This window comes from Scomber japonicus, chromosome 20 (assembly GCF_027409825.1).
Source record: "Scomber japonicus isolate fScoJap1 chromosome 20, fScoJap1.pri, whole genome shotgun sequence".
Lineage (NCBI taxonomy): Eukaryota > Metazoa > Chordata > Actinopteri > Scombriformes > Scombridae > Scomber > Scomber japonicus.
In genome coordinates this window covers 2,222,089-2,239,133 of record NC_070597.1, presented here as the reverse complement: position 1 = coordinate 2,239,133, position 17,045 = coordinate 2,222,089, and the positions used below count along the sequence as shown (strand labels likewise).

The 17,045-nt window shown below is 42.3% G+C and overlaps 1 pseudogene; it reads right to left on the bottom strand.

Annotated features, from left to right (window-relative positions):
* The window catches only part of LOC128381825 (poly [ADP-ribose] polymerase tankyrase-2-like), a 24,284-nt pseudogene extending 10,116 nt beyond the window's left edge, over nt 1-14,168 (bottom strand).
* Between the last annotated feature and the right edge of the window lie 2,877 nt (nt 14,169-17,045).

The window sequence follows — 17,045 nt, the reverse complement described above, 5'->3', positions numbered from 1 at the left end:
CACACACAAACACACACACAGACATAAACACACATGCACACACACATGCACACACACAGAGACATAAACACACATGCACACACACATGCGCACACACACCCCCACACTCACACACACACACACACACACACACTACACTCATTACTGAAACTCAACATGTTGTAATAAATGTGTATAATGTGTAGAAGCAGCGTGAGGTACCAGCCAGGTGCAGGGGTGAGGAGTGTCTCCCTTGGGTGTCTCTGCAGTTGACGTTGTCGTGGGTGCAGAGTTTCTTGACGCGGGCCAGGCAGCCCTTCTTAGCGGCGTCCAGCAGGGCGGCGTCGCCTCGCAGCAGGTCCTGGATGTCCGTGTCCGAGTCCTTCACCAGATCCAGAGGACAGTTACCGTCCCGGTTCTTCCGGGTCGGATCGGCTCCATGCTGGAAACACGAAACCATGACAACACGTTACTGAGAGGTTTAAAGGCTTTCACAGGAGGAGAAGAAAGGAGGAGGAGAGGGAGGAAGGAGGAAGTGGAGAAGAGGGAGACAAGGAAAAGAGGAGCAGAAAGAAGATGGAGAAAGTAGAGGAGGAAGAGAAAGAAGGAGTTGATGATGAAGAGAACATGTGGAGGAGGAGAGGAAGATGAAATGAGTTAGAGGGGAGGATGAGTGGATGAAAAGATGATTTGAAGGACATGAGGAGGAAAGAAAGGAAGAGACATGGAGAAGAAAAGAGGAAGAGGAGAAGAAGAAGAAGACAGAAATAAGGACAAGGATTAAGAAGAGGAGGGAGGAGGAGGTGGATAAAGAGGATGGAAGAAGTAGAGGAGGAAGAGAAAGAAGAGGAAATAAGGAGAAATGCATGATGAAGAGGAGGAGAAGGAAGAGAGGAGAAATAAGAGTGAGAGGAGAAGAGGAGCTGAGAGAGAAAAGTGTGGAGGAGGAGAGAAGAGAGAGGGATGAATCTGTGTGTGTGTGTGTGAGTGTGTGTGTGTGTGTGTGTGTGTGTGTGTGTGAGTGTGTGTGAGTGTGTGTGTGTGTGTGTGTGTGTGTGTGTGTGTGTGTTAACCTGCAGCAGTAGTTTACAGATGTCATATTTGCTCTTAGCAGCAGCTTCGTGCAGCGGAGTGAACTTCCAGAGATCGGCCACGTTGACGACGGCGCCGTGAAGAACCAACAACTCTGTGACGTCATAGTGACCGTAAGAGCAGGCGTTATGTAGAGGAACCAGACCTCTGAGAGAGAGACAGTACTTTTACTGTAATACTGCATACTACATCACTATAGTACTGCAGTACTTTTACTGTAATACTGCATACTACATCACTATAATACTGCAGTACTTTTACTGTAATACTGCATACTACATCACTATAATACTGCAGTACTTTTACTGTAATACTGCATACTACATCACTATAATACTGCAGTACTTTTACTGTAATACTACATACTACATCACTATAATACTGCAGTACTTTTACTGTAATACTGCATACTACATCACTATAATACTGCAGTACTTTTACTGTAATACTGCATACTACATCACTATAATACTGCAGTACTTTTACTGTAATACTGCATACTACATCACTATAATACTGCAGTACTTTTACTGTAATACTGCATACTACATCACTCATAATACTGCAGTACTTTTACTGTAATACTGCATACTACATCACTCATAATACTGCAGTACTTTTACTGTAATACTGCATACTACATCACTCATAATACTGCAGTACCTTTACTGTAATACTGCATACTACATCACTATAATACTGCAGTACTTTTACTGTAATACTGCATACTACATCACTATAATACTGCAGTACTTTTACTGTAATACTGCATACTACATCACTATAATACTGCAGTACTTTTACTGTAATACTGCATACTACATCACTATAATACTGCAGTACTTTTACTGTAATACTGCATACTACATCACTATAATACTGCAGTACTTTTACTGTAATACTGCATACTACATCACTATAATACTGCAGTACTTTTACTATAATACTGCATACTACATCACTATAATACTGCAGTACTTGTACTTTTACTGTAATACTGCATACTACATCACTATAATACTGCTGTACTTTTACTGTAATACTGCATACTACATCACTATAATACTGCAGTACTTTTACTATAATACTGCATACTACATCACTATAATACTGCAGTACTTGTACTTTTACTGTAATACTGCATACTACATCACTATAATACTGCAGTACTTTTACTGTAATACTGCATACTACATCACTCATAATACTGCAGTACTTTTACTGTAATACTGCATACTACATCACTATAATACTGCAGTACTTTTACTGTAATACTGCATACTACATCACTCATAATACTGCAGTACTTTTACTGTAATACTGCATACTACATCACTCATAATACTGCAGTACTTTTACTGTAATACTGCATACTACATCACTATAATACTGCAGTACTTTTACTGTAATACTGCATACTACATCACTATAATACTGCAGTACTTTTACTGTAATACTGCATACTACATCACTCATAATACTGCAGTACTTTTACTGTAATACTACATACTACATCACTCATGATACTGCAGTACTTTTACTGTAATACTGCATACTACATCACTATAATACTGCAGTACTTTTACTGTAATACTGCATACTACATCACTATAATACTGCAGTACTTTTACTGTAATACTGCATACTACATCACTCATAATACTGCAGTACTTTTACTGTAATACTGCATACTACATCACTCATGATACTGCAGTACTTTTACTGTAATACTGCATACTACATCACTATAATACTGCAGTACTTTTACTGTAATACTGCATACTACATCACTATAATACTGCAGTACTTTTACTGTAATACTGCATCACTACACTACTCACCCTTTATCCTTGGCGTGTACGTCGGCGCCGTGCTGCAGCAGGAAGTGAACTACAGCCAGACGGTTGTAACCGGCGGCAAAATGCAGCGGCGTGGACTGTCGACCCTCCACGTCTCTGCAGTTCACGTTCTGCGCCGTGCACAGTTTCTACAGACGGGAGAGGAGAGACGAAGAGAATAAAATAAACAAAGGAACTTTATCAGCCTTAGGAGGAGAGGAGGAGGCGGAGGAAGACGGAGAGGAGGAGGAGGAGGGAGAGGAGGGAGAGGAGGAGGAAAAGCGGGGGGAGGAGGAGGAGGAGAGGAAATTAGTTAGAGAAGAGAGGAGAAGAGGGAGACAAGGAGAAGAAGAAAGAAGGAAGGAGGAGATGATAAAGAGGACAAGGATTAAGAAGAGGAGGAAGAGGAGGAGAAAGAAGATGGAGGAGAAGGAGAGCGGAAATTAGTTAGTTAAATTGGGGAGGAGGTGCAGAGGAAAATATAATTTAAAGGATATGAGGAGGAAGAGAGGAAGAGGAGGAGAAGAGGGAGACAAGGAGAAGAAGAAAGGAGGAGGAGGAAGAGGAGGAGGAGAAGAGGGAGACAAGGAGAAGAAGAAAGGAGGAGGAGGAAGAGGAGGTAATAAGGAGAATGGTATGATGAAGATGACATGAGGAGGAGGTGAAGAGGATGAAGACAAAGAAAAGAGGAGCAGAAATAGAGGAGGAAGAGAGAGAAGAGAGGGTGGAGGAGGTGAAAGTGAGGAGAAGGAAGGAAATGAAGGAGAGATGAAGAGAGGAAATGAGATAGAAGGGGAGGAGGTGTGGAGGAAAAGAGGAGGAATAAATCTACCTTGACCGTTTCCAGATCTCCTGATTTTGACGCTTCCAGCAGCTGACGGTCGACCTCAGAGTTCCCGACCAGGACGGCTTCTGCTGAGAGACGCCACCAAGAGACGGTCAAAGAAAAGCATGACATCATCACATCAGTGGCTGTCAGGAAAGCATGACATCATCACATCAGTGGCTGTCAGGAAAGCATGACATCATCACATCAGTGGCTGTCAGGAAAGCATGACATCATCACATCAGTGGCTGTCAGGAAAGCATGACATCATCACATCAGTGGCTGTCAGGAAAGCATGACATCATCACATCAGTGGCTGTCAGGAAAGTCTTTTTATTTTATGAGCTATACCTCGAAGAACAAGATTGATAAGTTTTGGAAAATATGAAAGGTCTTCTGTGATTTCCTTCAGAGAAATGATCTGGAAGTAGACGACTGGAATAAAGAGTTGATCTGAGGATTTATTGATTTATTTATTTTTTATCTAGTAGGTAGGAAGGATAAAAAGGAGGGAGGAAGGAAGGAAGGAAGGAAGGAAGGAAGGAAGGAAGGAGGGAGGGAGGGAGGAAGAAAGGAAGGAAGGAGGGAGGGAGGGAGGAAGAAAGGAAGGAAGGATGGAAGGAGGAGGGAGCAAAGAAAGAGGGGAGGAGGGGAAGAAGGAAGGAAAGAAGGAACAGTCAAAAGTGACGGGGTCAATTTGACATCACATCAGAGAAGCCAAAACCAGGAAGTATTTTGGACCTATTTTCTTAAAAAAAAAAGAACTAACGGGGCAGAAACAGGCGTGTCTATTAACTTTTGGCTGTTTCGTGTAAAATAATAACTGTGAGGGTTTAAAGCGGACTGTTCCTGGCCTCCACAGACCTGTCAGTATGTCCTGCAGGTTGTTGTTTCCCAGCTGTGAGGCAGAGAGTCCCTGCAGCGATGTGAGCAGCGGGTCACAGCCGGCGCTCAGCAGCTGTCTGCACGTCTGCAGGTGACCACGGCGAGCGGCTCGGTGCAGCGCCGTCTGACCCAGCTGGTCCACGGCGTTCACCTGCAACACCACAGGAAGTCAGATCAGACACAACAGGAAGTCAGATCAGACACAACAGGAAGTCAGATCAGACACAACAGGAAGTCAGATCAGTCTGTGCATTGTTTACTTTCACTCTAAATCTCATACTGTACTTTCTACTCCACTACATCTATACAGCTTTAGTTACTCATAACACTTTAACTACATCTGACCTTGGCCTCATGTTTGACCAGCACCTCGATGACATCACCATGAGCCTTCTCTGACGCCACGTGGAGAGGAGTTTGCAGGCTGAGGGGACAGTGACATCACAGCAGGAGTCAGAAACACAGTGACATCACAGTGACATCACAGCAGGGTCAGAAACACAGTGACATCACAGTGACATCACAGTGACATCACAGCAGGGTCAGAAACACAGTGACCTCACAGTGACATCACAGTGACATCACAGCAGGGTCAGAAACACAGTGATATCACAGTGACCTCACAGTGACCTCATAGTGACATCACAGTGACATCACAGCAGGGTCAGAAACACAGTGACATGACAGCAGGGTCAGAAACACAGTGACCTCACAGTGACCTCACAGTGACATCACAGTGACCTCACAGTGACATCACAGCAGGGTCAGAAACACAGTGACATCACAGCAGGGTCAGAAACACAGTGACCTCACAGTGACCTCACAGTGACATCACAGCAGGGTCAGATATAAACATAAAATAATTTCTGTTATTCTTAAACTTGAAATCTTCTCACTCTTTAGTCTTCTCGTTGACGTTGGCTCCTTTCCTCAGCAGCAGCTCACACACCTGCTTCCTCTTTGAGTACGGAGAGGCCGCCGCACAATGCTGCACAATACACACACACACACACACACACACACACACACACACAGACACACACACACACACAGAGACACACACACACACACACAAACACACACGCACACACACACAGAGACACACACACACACACACACACACTCTTTATAGAAACATTTTTTCACAGCTAAGCAGTAAACCTCATTAACTCTCTTTCCGTCCTCACATGACTAAAAACACAACTCATCAGCCCTTTAATAAAAACTCCATTTCCCATCAGCCCCTGGGTGACTGCAGACTCCATTTCCCATCAGCCCCTGGGTGACTGCAGACTCCATTTCCCATCAGCCCCTTGGTGACTGCAGACTCCATTTCCCATCAGCCCCTGGGTGACTGCAGACTCCATTTCCCATCAGCCCCTGGGTGACTGCAGACTCCATTTCCCATGAGCCCCTGGGTGAGTGCAGGTTAACCTTACCAGCGCCGTCTCTTTGGTCTGACGGTGTTTGAAGCCGACTGTCTCCAGACTCAGATGTTTCTTCACTCGCAGCACGTCGGCTTCTCTGGACGCCTGCAGCAGACTGTGACCTCTGAACTCATCTGACAGGGGTCAAAGGTCAAAGGTCAGAGACTCACAAATACAACACTAACAGGTGGAAAGAATAAAGAAGTAAAATGAAGTAAAATGAGGACATACAGGCGAGTCGTTCTTTCAGCTGAGCGGTCGGAGCGAGATCGATGGAGCTTTTATTGTGACAGTTCAGGAAGTTTGGGTCGGCTCCGTAACTCAGCAGGAGGGAGCACACCTGCACACACACACACACACACACACACACACAGAATATGTACATTATTAAAAGTAAACATTTTGAAACATATGAATATGATGTTTAATTCCAGAATAAACCAAAACTAACACACAACACATCATAAAAACACACAAACACACAAATAAAAAGACACAAAACACACAAACACACAGATAAATACACACACATTTTTATGATATTTGTGTGTTCCCACTTTTATGATCACACATCCTGATTATAAACACTTTAAACTTCACTGAAGTAAACATGATTATACTTTAAATTATACTTTAAGTCCCTTTAACAGCTTTTTATACCTCAGCTCGATTCTTGGAGGCGGCTTCATGAAGAGGAGTGAACTGCCAAAGGTCCATGGCATTAACACAGGCTCCATGCTGCACACACACACACACACACACACACACACACACACACACACACACACACACACACACACACACACACACACACACACACACACACACACACACACACGAAATGTTAGTGTAAAGAAAGAGACTCTGTGTGCTGCCCCCTGGTGGCCATTCTGAGTAATAACCAAATATCCAGATCAAACCTCTCTCTGCATTTCACTGCTTTACAGGATGCATCTCAGATTTAAATGAACACTAATCACATTAATCTCAGTTTTTTTTAGTATATATTTTTTTAAAGTTTTCTGATTTCTGGAGCACAATCTGGAAGCTTCAGTTTGACTTTCGTCTCTCTGCATGAAGTTAACTCACCTTCACCAGCAGCTCAGTGACTTCATAGTGTCCGTATGAGCAGGCGTTATGAAGAGGAACCAGATCCCTGAAACACAGACAACATCACAGTTAATACTCATAGATAAAACTGGTCCTTCAAAATAAAACCAAACTAAAACTGGTCAATTCCTTCAAAATAAAACCAAACTAAAACTGGTCAATTCCTTCAAAATAAAAACTAAACTTAAAGTGGTCAATTCCTTCAAAATAAAACCAAACTAAAACTGGTCAATTCCTTCAAAATAAAACTAAACTAAAACTGGCCAATTCCTTCAAAATAAAACCAAACTAAAACTGGCCAATTCCTTCCTGTCGTCTATTTCCTGTTGTGTATTTCCTGTTGTGTGTTTCCTGTTGTGTATTTCTTGTCGTGTATTTCCTGTCGTGTATTTCCTGTTGTGTATTTCCTGTTTCCTGTTATAAACCCTGAACGCTGGCTCACCCTTTGTCTTTGGCGTGCACATCGGCGCCGCGCTGCAGCAGCAGTTGGACCGTCTTGATTCGGTTGTATCCTGCAGCCAGATGCAGCGCCGTCGACTGAAACAACAACAGCTGATGAGTCACATGACGGGAATCTAATGAAGGACTCAGCTGGTATCAGGATCACTTCCTGTCGTCCTCCCGGGTCAAATTGACCCCGTCTGTTTTGACTGTTCCTTCCTTCTTTCTTTCTTTCCTTCTTTCCTTCTTTCCTTCCATCCTCCCTTCCTCTTTTCCTCTATCCCTCCCTCCCTCCTTCTTTCCTTTCCTCCCTCCCTCCTTCTTTTTCTTCCTTTTTTCCACCCTCCTTCCCTCCTTCTTTCCTTTCCTTCCCTCCCTCCTCCCTTCCTTCTTTCTTTCCTCCTTCCTTTCCTCCTACTTGCCTCTATCTTTCCTTCCTTTTTTCCACCCTCCCTCTCTCCCTCCCTCCTTCTCACCTTCCTTCCTTCCTTCCTTCCTTCCTTCCTTCCTTCCTCCGTCCTTTCCTTCCTTGACTTGAGGACAACAGGAGGGTTAAGGGTACTAGTATCCTAATTTACGATAAAGAAAAAAAACAAAAAAACAAACAGTTGCTTACTTTGCGTCCATCGCTGGCGTGACAGTTGACGTTGAGCGGTGTGAGCAGAGCCTTCAGCTTCTCCTCGTTCCCGCTCCTGTTGGAGTAAAAACATCCAGAGCTGCAGATTATTTCATGAATTATTGATAATCATCTCTGTTAAATGAGCCGTCTGGAAGCAGTGAATGTTTGAACTAGGGCTGTCAGCGTTAACGTGTTAATCGCGATTAGATTAATGCAATCCATAACGCGTTAATTTAAAAAAAATCTCATTTTAATGTTGCAAGCCTTTTTGTCCCTTCTACTCCCCCGTAGACGGCTCCTCTAGCTGTAGCGCTATGCTTTGAAGTGGCCTCCTGCAGTAAACCTACCGCGCTGATGGAAAGTAAGAGAGCTACTGGACTTTTGAACGGCTTGTTTAACTTTAAAACACTTCCAGACGCTTCAGTTGACAAGTCAAAAGTAAAATGCAACCTGTGTCAAACGGAGTTTAACTACCACCGGAGTACGTGGAGTTTGAGTTAGCACCTCCACGCTAAACACCCAGGTGCAGCCAAGCCAGCCTCAGCTCCACCAAAGGACCATTTTGGAGTGTGGGAGTCGCAGCAGAGCCGTGATTGATTCCCAATTAAGACACTCTGGTAAGAAATGCTTTACATTATGGGCTTAAAACTGCCTTCAAATGGAAAATAACAGGATTTTAAACATGCAATTCAAAACGCCATTAATCGTGATTAACTATGGAAATTCTGCGATTAATCTCGATTAAAAAAAATAATCGTTTGACAGAAACACATCATTCAGACTTCAGCTGGTAAACATGGAAGTACCTCGCACTCTCCAGAAGATCATCTTTTCTGTATTCACCTGTTAAACACACAGAAAAATGATTATGTTAGAAAAAAGCTGAGCCATTAATGGTTTGTGAGAGCTCTGATTAAAGAGAAATAATAAAACAGATGATAAGATAAACATCTGAATCCAGTCGTGTAGATTCTGATCTCAGAGCTGCTCACCGGTCAGAACCGCTTTAGCCGACGGTTCAGCCAGATCCAGAGCGGTCCGACCGTCTGTGTTCCTGATGATTGGCTCGGCTCCGTGCTGCAACAACACTGCACACACACACACACACACACACACACACACACACACACATATATATTTAACCCTCGTGCCATCCTCCCGGGTCAAATTGACCCTGGCTGTTTTGGCTGTTCCTTCCTTCTTTCCTTCCTTCCTTCCTTCCTTCTGTCCTTTCCTCCCTTCCTTCCTCCCTCCTTAATTTCCTTCCTCTCTTCCTTCTTTTTTTCCTTCCTTCCTTCTTTCCTTCCTTCCTTCGTTCCTTCCTCCCTCCTTCCTTCCTCTTTTCTTCTTTCCTTGCTTCCTCCCTTCCTCTTTTCCTTTCTCCCTCCCTCCCTCCTTCCTACCTTCCTTCCCTCCGCTGTCCTTCCTTCTGTCCTTTCCTCCCTTCCTTCCTCCCTCCTTCATTTCCTTCCTCTCTTCCTTCTTTTTTTCCTTCCTTTCTCTTTTCCTTTCTCCCTCCCTCCTTCCTTCCTTCTTTCCTTCCTTCCTCTTTTCCTTTCTCCTTCCCTCTCTCCTTAAGTTTTCTCACAGGCTGCATCAGTGTTTTCATTCTTTGTTCTTCATGCCTCACTGCACTGGACAGATAAGCTTTCATTTATCAAGCATATTAATCCACCCTGATTAGAGTCTGTGCTGTTCTCCTCTGTGGTGTTTAATGAAGCATGATCTGCACAGTCAGCAGTTTAAACACCACACAAACCTCCTGCTGTTTGTGTGTTCTGAACGTATTAATGATATCTAAGTCGATCGATCAGGACTGAAGTTGATTTTGGTTCCTGGGAGAAACAAAATCAATGAGTTAATTAATACAAACGCTGCTGATTTAGTCCCATTGAGCCGACAAGCAGACTATTATGGCTCAGTCAATTTCTGCTGTCAGTGAGCAGAAACTGAACAGATATGTAGCTCCTGTAGATTCTCAGGTGGGTTTTAAACAGGTTTTTATGCAGAGACTTTGTGGTACAGGCCAACCAAAGTGGTCTAATCTTTAGTAGGAGGCAGACACAGAAGGCTTGATCAGTTGTCCAAAGGTATTTTCATTATTAGAAAATGTGCCACTATGTTTCACATATAACCAAAAATTTGTACAAAACAAAAAAAATAAACAATTATCTTATCTTAATTAAGTCATAAGCATAATTGAAATAAAATAAAATAAAATTAAAATGTACACAGCTACACTCTACCAGAGCAATCTCAAACCCCTGAGCAGTTTCACAGCTCCTGCTTATATAGAGCCCTCCATCAGCCTGCCCTCTGAATGAAAGTGGACTATACCACTCCTGAGGTAAGTCCTGAGTCTCTCCTGAAGCAGGTAAGTAACAACGAGATTAACAGTTAACCAACATTCACATGACATCACTTTTATACAGCCTGCCTCCATTACATCTGCAACCTAGCTTAATCAAATCACAGACGGTCTTACTAATTAATACAACAATTCACCGACCACCCCTCCACATGGTTCTACCCTAGTGACATCACTAATGATGTCATCACTAATGATGTCACCAGTCTATAAATTCAGGAGACATAGGCCACCTCCTCCCTTTGTTTCCTGAGCACATGTCAAGTATGGTGAGTAACAAAGAAAGATAATACTAAACTTATGTCCTCAAACTAAACCAATAAACTCTAACTAACCTTAATACAAGTGTGTTTTATTTTAACTAAAAGTCTGCTGAGATGTAACTTAACCAAATATACTGCAAAACACAAACAAACCCGGGATAGTTAGTATCTGCAAAGTTTGATTACTGACTAACTTATGGTCCAAACGACAAACAACAAGTATAATTAAATTAATAAGTTAAGGTACAATGGGGACAAATAGTGTGCTCTCACCCACTTTGTCACAGACTTTGAGATTATCTGTTAAAACCAGATGCTGTTAACACCGTAGTAGTTATGAATGAGACAAAGTGACTCTGATTCAAATGTGCATAAAAATGTAAAACATGCATGCTGCAGTGTCACCTTTAATGCTTAGTGTTTTCAGTAAGATGTCTCATACTGTATTAATTAAATGGATTAAATTCGTATTATCTCTGGTCTGTATTAGTGTGTGTAGGTGTTTGTGCAGTGTGAGTGTGTTTGTACCTATACACACGTCTATCTTGCCCTTAATGGCTGCCTCGTGAAGTGGAGTGTAGTTCCAGTTGTCTCTGGCGTTTGCGTCCGCCCCGTGACGCAGCAACAAACTCACCACCTACAAAACACACCAGGACACAAGAAGAAAGGGTTTGAGATTTAAAGGGAAAGTCCACTCAAATACAGAAACATGTGAGAAGTTTAGAGGGAAGAATCAGTATTTGGTGGAGGTGTTAACAACTCATAGACATCTGAAATGTGAGCAGACTACACACTGCTGACTGGTTTCATCTTTAACAATGTGTTGGATTTTAAAAGCTTGTTATATTTTCCATTGTGTCAAATCTGCATCTGAAAAGTAACTAAAGCTGTTAAATAAATGTAGTGGAGTAGAAAGTACTAGTACCTCTAACTGTACTACAGTAAAGTACAAGTACCTCTAACTGTACTGCAGTCAAGTACAAGTACCTCTAACTGTACTGCAGTCAAGTACAAGTACCTCTAACTGTACTGCAGTCAAGTACAAGTACCTCTAACTGTACTGCAGTCAAGTACAAGTACCTCTAACTGTACTGCAGTCAAGTACAAGTACCTCTAACTGTACTGCAGTCAAGTACAAGTACCTCTAACTGTACTGCAGTCAAGTACAAGTACCTCTAACTGTACTGCAGTCAAGTACAAGTACCTCTAACTGTACTGCAGTCAAGTACAAGTACCTCTAACTGTACTGCAGTCAAGTACAAGTACCTCTAACTGTACTGCAGTCAAGTACAAGTACCTCTAACTGTACTGCAGTCAAGTACAAGTACCTCTAACTGTACTGCAGTCAAGTACAAGTACCTCTAACTGTAACTTGAACAGAATACTTTTGGTGCAGTACCTCAGCGTGGCCGAAGGAGCAGGCGTTGTGGAGGGAAATCAGCCCTCCGTCGTCTCTGGCGTTGACGTTGGCTCCGTTCTGGACCAGGAAGTCCACCACGTCTTTACGCCCGAAACCTGAAGATCCACACAGACAGTAAACACAGTCTCTTATTATTCAGACTGCCTGAACACTCAGACCTCTTTGTGTCTCGTTTTGGTTCCAATGCAAATAAATTATTCACTAAGTTTACAGTAAAGCGGAGCGCTGCGGAGGAAGCAGCGGAGCCATTAAGGTGGAGAAGAGCTGACGGCAACCTTTCCTGTATTTCACTGTGTGTTTAGATAACTCTGTGAAACATGACTTTGGTGTTGTTCTTCCAATACATTCAGCTTCTGTGAGAATTACAGTGACATAAATCCTGATATCTCATGTTCACAGATAATGAAACAGTGAGCAGATGAAAGTTAACCCTTTTGTAGGTCTGCTCAGCTTTGTGTCATGATATCTGCTCAAAAACTAAATCTATTTAATCCATTTAGCTTTTAGGTCAATGTTTAGCACTATGGAGGTATGTAATGCACAGACAGACCATCAGATTGTGTTATGGTTGCTATAGATACAGATTGTGTTATGGTTGCTATAGATACAGATTGTGTTATGGTTGCTATAGATACAGGTTGTGCTATGGTTGCTATAGATACAGGTTGTGTTATGGTTGTTATAGATACAGGTTGTGTTATGGTTGTTATAGATACAGGTTGTTATGGTTGCTATAGATACAGGTTGTGTAATGGTTGCTATAGATACAGGTTGTGCTATGGGTGCTATAGATACAGGTTGTGCTATGGGTGCTATAGATACAGGTTGTGTAATGGTTGCTATAGATACAGTTGGTTCTATGGTTGCTATAGTTACAGGTTGTGTTATGGTTGCTATAGATACAGGTTGTGCTATGGTTGCTATAGTTACAGGTTGTGCTATGGTTGCTATAGATACAGGTTGTGCTATGGTTGCTATAGATACAGGTTGTGCTATGGTTGCTATAGATACAGGTTGTTCTATGGTTGCTATAGATACAGGTTGTGTTATGGTTGCTATAGATACAGGTTGTGTTATGTTGCTATAGATACAGGTTGTGTTATGTTGCTATAGATACAGGTTGTGCTATGGTTGCTATAGATACAGGTTGTGTTATGGTTGCTAAAGATACAGGCTGTGTTATGGTGCTATAGATACAGATTGTGTTATGGTTGCTATAGTTACAGGTTATGCTATGGTTGCTATACATACAGGTTGTTCTATGGTTGCTATAGATACAGGTTGTGCTATGGTTGCTATAGATACATGTTGTGTTATGGTTGCTATAGATACAGTTGGTTCTATGGTTGCTATAGATACAGGTTGTGCTATGGTTGCTATAGATACAGGTTGTGCTATGGTTGCTATAGATACAGGTTGTCCTATGGTTGCTATAGTTACAGGTTGTGCTAGTGTATAAAAGAAGAATAACACAAAAGCAAAAGAATGATTTTTAGCACTTTCTTGGTGTGACCTACAAACAGGATTCAGTAGAAGCTTCATGTGACTGTTTCTGACCTGCAGCAAAGTGCAGCGGCGTGGACTTCCTCCCCGCTGTGTCTCGGCTGTTCACGTTCTCTGCCGTCACCAGTTTACGAACTCGCTCCAGGTCTCCGCTCCGACAGGCCTCGAAAAGCTCCCTGCTGGCCCCTCCAGCCTCCGGCCCACCGCCGGGCTCCGCCACCACGGGCCCCGGGGACACGACTCCGCCCACCAGGCCGGACACTCCCGAACACCTCCGCCCGGACGACACGGACAGCGGTGAGCGACCTCGGCCCAGTTTCATACTGCCGGCTCGGGAGAGTTTGGAGTGCGAGCAGCAAGCAGCTGAACCCCAGAAACCTGCAGCCACTGAGGCCATGCAGGCCAGCGAGGGCCCCCACCCTGCAGGGGTCACACAGAGGAGCACAGCGTTTAAAATAGCAGAATAAATCAAGTCCTTACACAGGCAGACAAACCAAACTAAGTTTATGCCTCAACTTGATTTTTATTTCCTTCATTTATATCAGAGTCCCACAGACATGCTGGAGATGTTTATTGTCCAAGTTAAGCTGGTTCAGAAATGCCTTAGTTATGCATGTAAGTAGAACTACACATGCTCCAGGAGTCTTTTAATGAAAAAAGCAAAACAAACCAACTAAATAAATAATCTGAGTGGATAACGATTGGCTCCAAACTAAAATACTGTGATGCCACGAATCCTACAGAAAGATTAGAAACTTTATGGAAACAGTAACAGACTAGAAAGACCAGTTCATTGTATTTTATAAATGTACTGTAATCACTGCAGTAGTTCCAGCTGTCAGATAAATTAAATATAATGGAGCAGAAATATAAAAACAACATAGTGCAAGTACCATCGAAACTGTACAAAAGCACAACAGGCCACTTGATGTACTTAGTTTGATATTACTGATATTTAAGAGATGAAGAAAATGACCATAAATTAAACTGCAACTACTCATTATTCTCATTAATATTTAATCTGCAGATTGTTTCTTTGATCGATTAATTGTTTGAAAACAGTGAAAATGCCCGTAATAACATCCTGAATCTGTGGATATGTAGAAACACTGATTGCACACGTTAAGAAGCACAAATGCGCCATCTAACTGGGAAATAACAGAAACCCACTGCAGGAGGGGGAAAAAATCAACATAAAACATACAAATTAATTTCATTCATTCATCTTGGAAGAATTAAACCGTAAAAAAGGCCTCCGTGAACTCACCACGGGGGCCGCAGACGCCCTCAGAGACCTTACTGGGATGTTATGGGAGTATTATCAGCTGTTTATTGGCCGCTGCTGCATTAAATCTTCCCCAGCTGGATGCGGACCGTCTCTCCATCACCCTCCTCCCCCGCCTGCTGCAGCTACTTCTCGGGGGAAGACTGGCAGGTTGATCCGGGTGCAGCGTGCCGGGAAGGAGAGACGAAGGGGGGGAGTGGTTGATAATAAATACATGGATCTGATGAACCTGCTGACAGAGGGAGGAAGTCCGCAATCCGGAACAGCCACAGGAGGAAGGCTGAATTTGCCTGCCTGGCTCCGCCCGGGCGGGTGGTGCTTCTGGCTGTTTCTCTTCATGCACTTAAGAGAAACAGCAGATTATGATTAAAACTAACAAATGAATCTCCTAGCTGGATTACTAAACGTGTATGTGCTTTGTTGAAACATAAAGACACCAAAAATACAACTGGATAAATATTAAATAAGCAATATAATAATATAATGACTTATATTAAAAATTATGAGGAAAGATATTATATTGTAGTAATGAAAAGTGTCAATCATGTTTATATGTTCTTGTTTTCTACTAATTATAAGACACTAGTCATAATTATGAGATAAGGCCTTTATTTTCTTCCTTTGCTGGATACAATGTGCTTCTTCTTGGATCAAGTTACCTGAAAATATGAAGAAATTAAGATTTACTTTACAGCCTTTTTAACGCCCCTCGTCTTCCTCTGTCTCTGGTGTCACCTTCATTTAAACTGAGTGATTTGTTTTTTGCTGTTTTTGAAATGTAATATTGCCTCTGAAGTGAAACAGCGCTGTGGAGACATAAAACGAGCGCACCTCTGCCTGTGGAGCTCTGCAGACATTACCTCTGCCGTGCAGCAGGGGGCGCTGTGTTCTGAGTCTGCGCAGGTGAGGGACGTCTTATTCAATGGGGAATCCTCTCTGTGATGATGACAAATGGATTTTACATCATCTATAAATATAATGATCGACTTAATGTTTCAAAATGTTTTCCACAGTGTCAGGAATATTTAGTTTGTAATTTGTAAACTGACATTTAGTAGATATAAATAAGACAAAGCAGAATTAAAAAGAAGGAAAACAGAGAGATAGTACCTATAATTTATATGTGTTAGTTATGTAGTTTTTAGTTTTGAATCTTCTGATATTTACACATTTTATTCAGACACTATCATTATTTACACATTCACAAATATCTTCATGGATGTACAAAGACCCACAAGCTCTGAATGACTTCTGAGCATTATTTCACAAACCCGTGTAGTTTGTAACTGTGGCCACCAGATGGCGGTAATACGCCGCATTGAAAATAGACATGACTTTACATACACATACAGAAGAAGAAAGGGATAAACTAACATCGCCTACTCATCATCGTGAGCTTTATTCTCTACACGGGAACTAAATAAACACTGCAGAGAAAAACTAAAGACTTACTGTATGTCAAAAACACACAACAGCTCACGGACTTCTCTCTTCTTCTTCTCTAATGCTGTGTTTTCACCACCAGAGCGACGGATTTCTGCGGTTTCTACTGGAACTAAACTAGCAAGATGAACAAAGAGTCATTCAAGAGCCAAACGGTAAAACCTGTCACAACACAAACGGAGTAAAGTTATAATAAATACCTTCATAAGGAGAAAAGAAGCTTCAACACGACGCTCAGAAAGTTAAACAGGAGATATGCAGAGAGCGAGAGGAGGGGACTGGATGGAGATGTGGCGCCATCTAGTGGCAAAAACACAGACTGCAGCCGGTCAGTTTTACTAACAGAGCTCAGGAGTTCAATAAAGGAAAGGAAATGAAGGAAAAGTTCACTTAAGACAGTTGAAAGTCTGATAAATTGAGTGAGAAATGTCCCAAAACAGCCACCATACAATCAGATTAATAATGAGTGTAGACATGTGGGAGCAAAAAGAGAATAAACACAAATATCTAATAAGTTTCATTATAATAATAATTTATAATGAATAA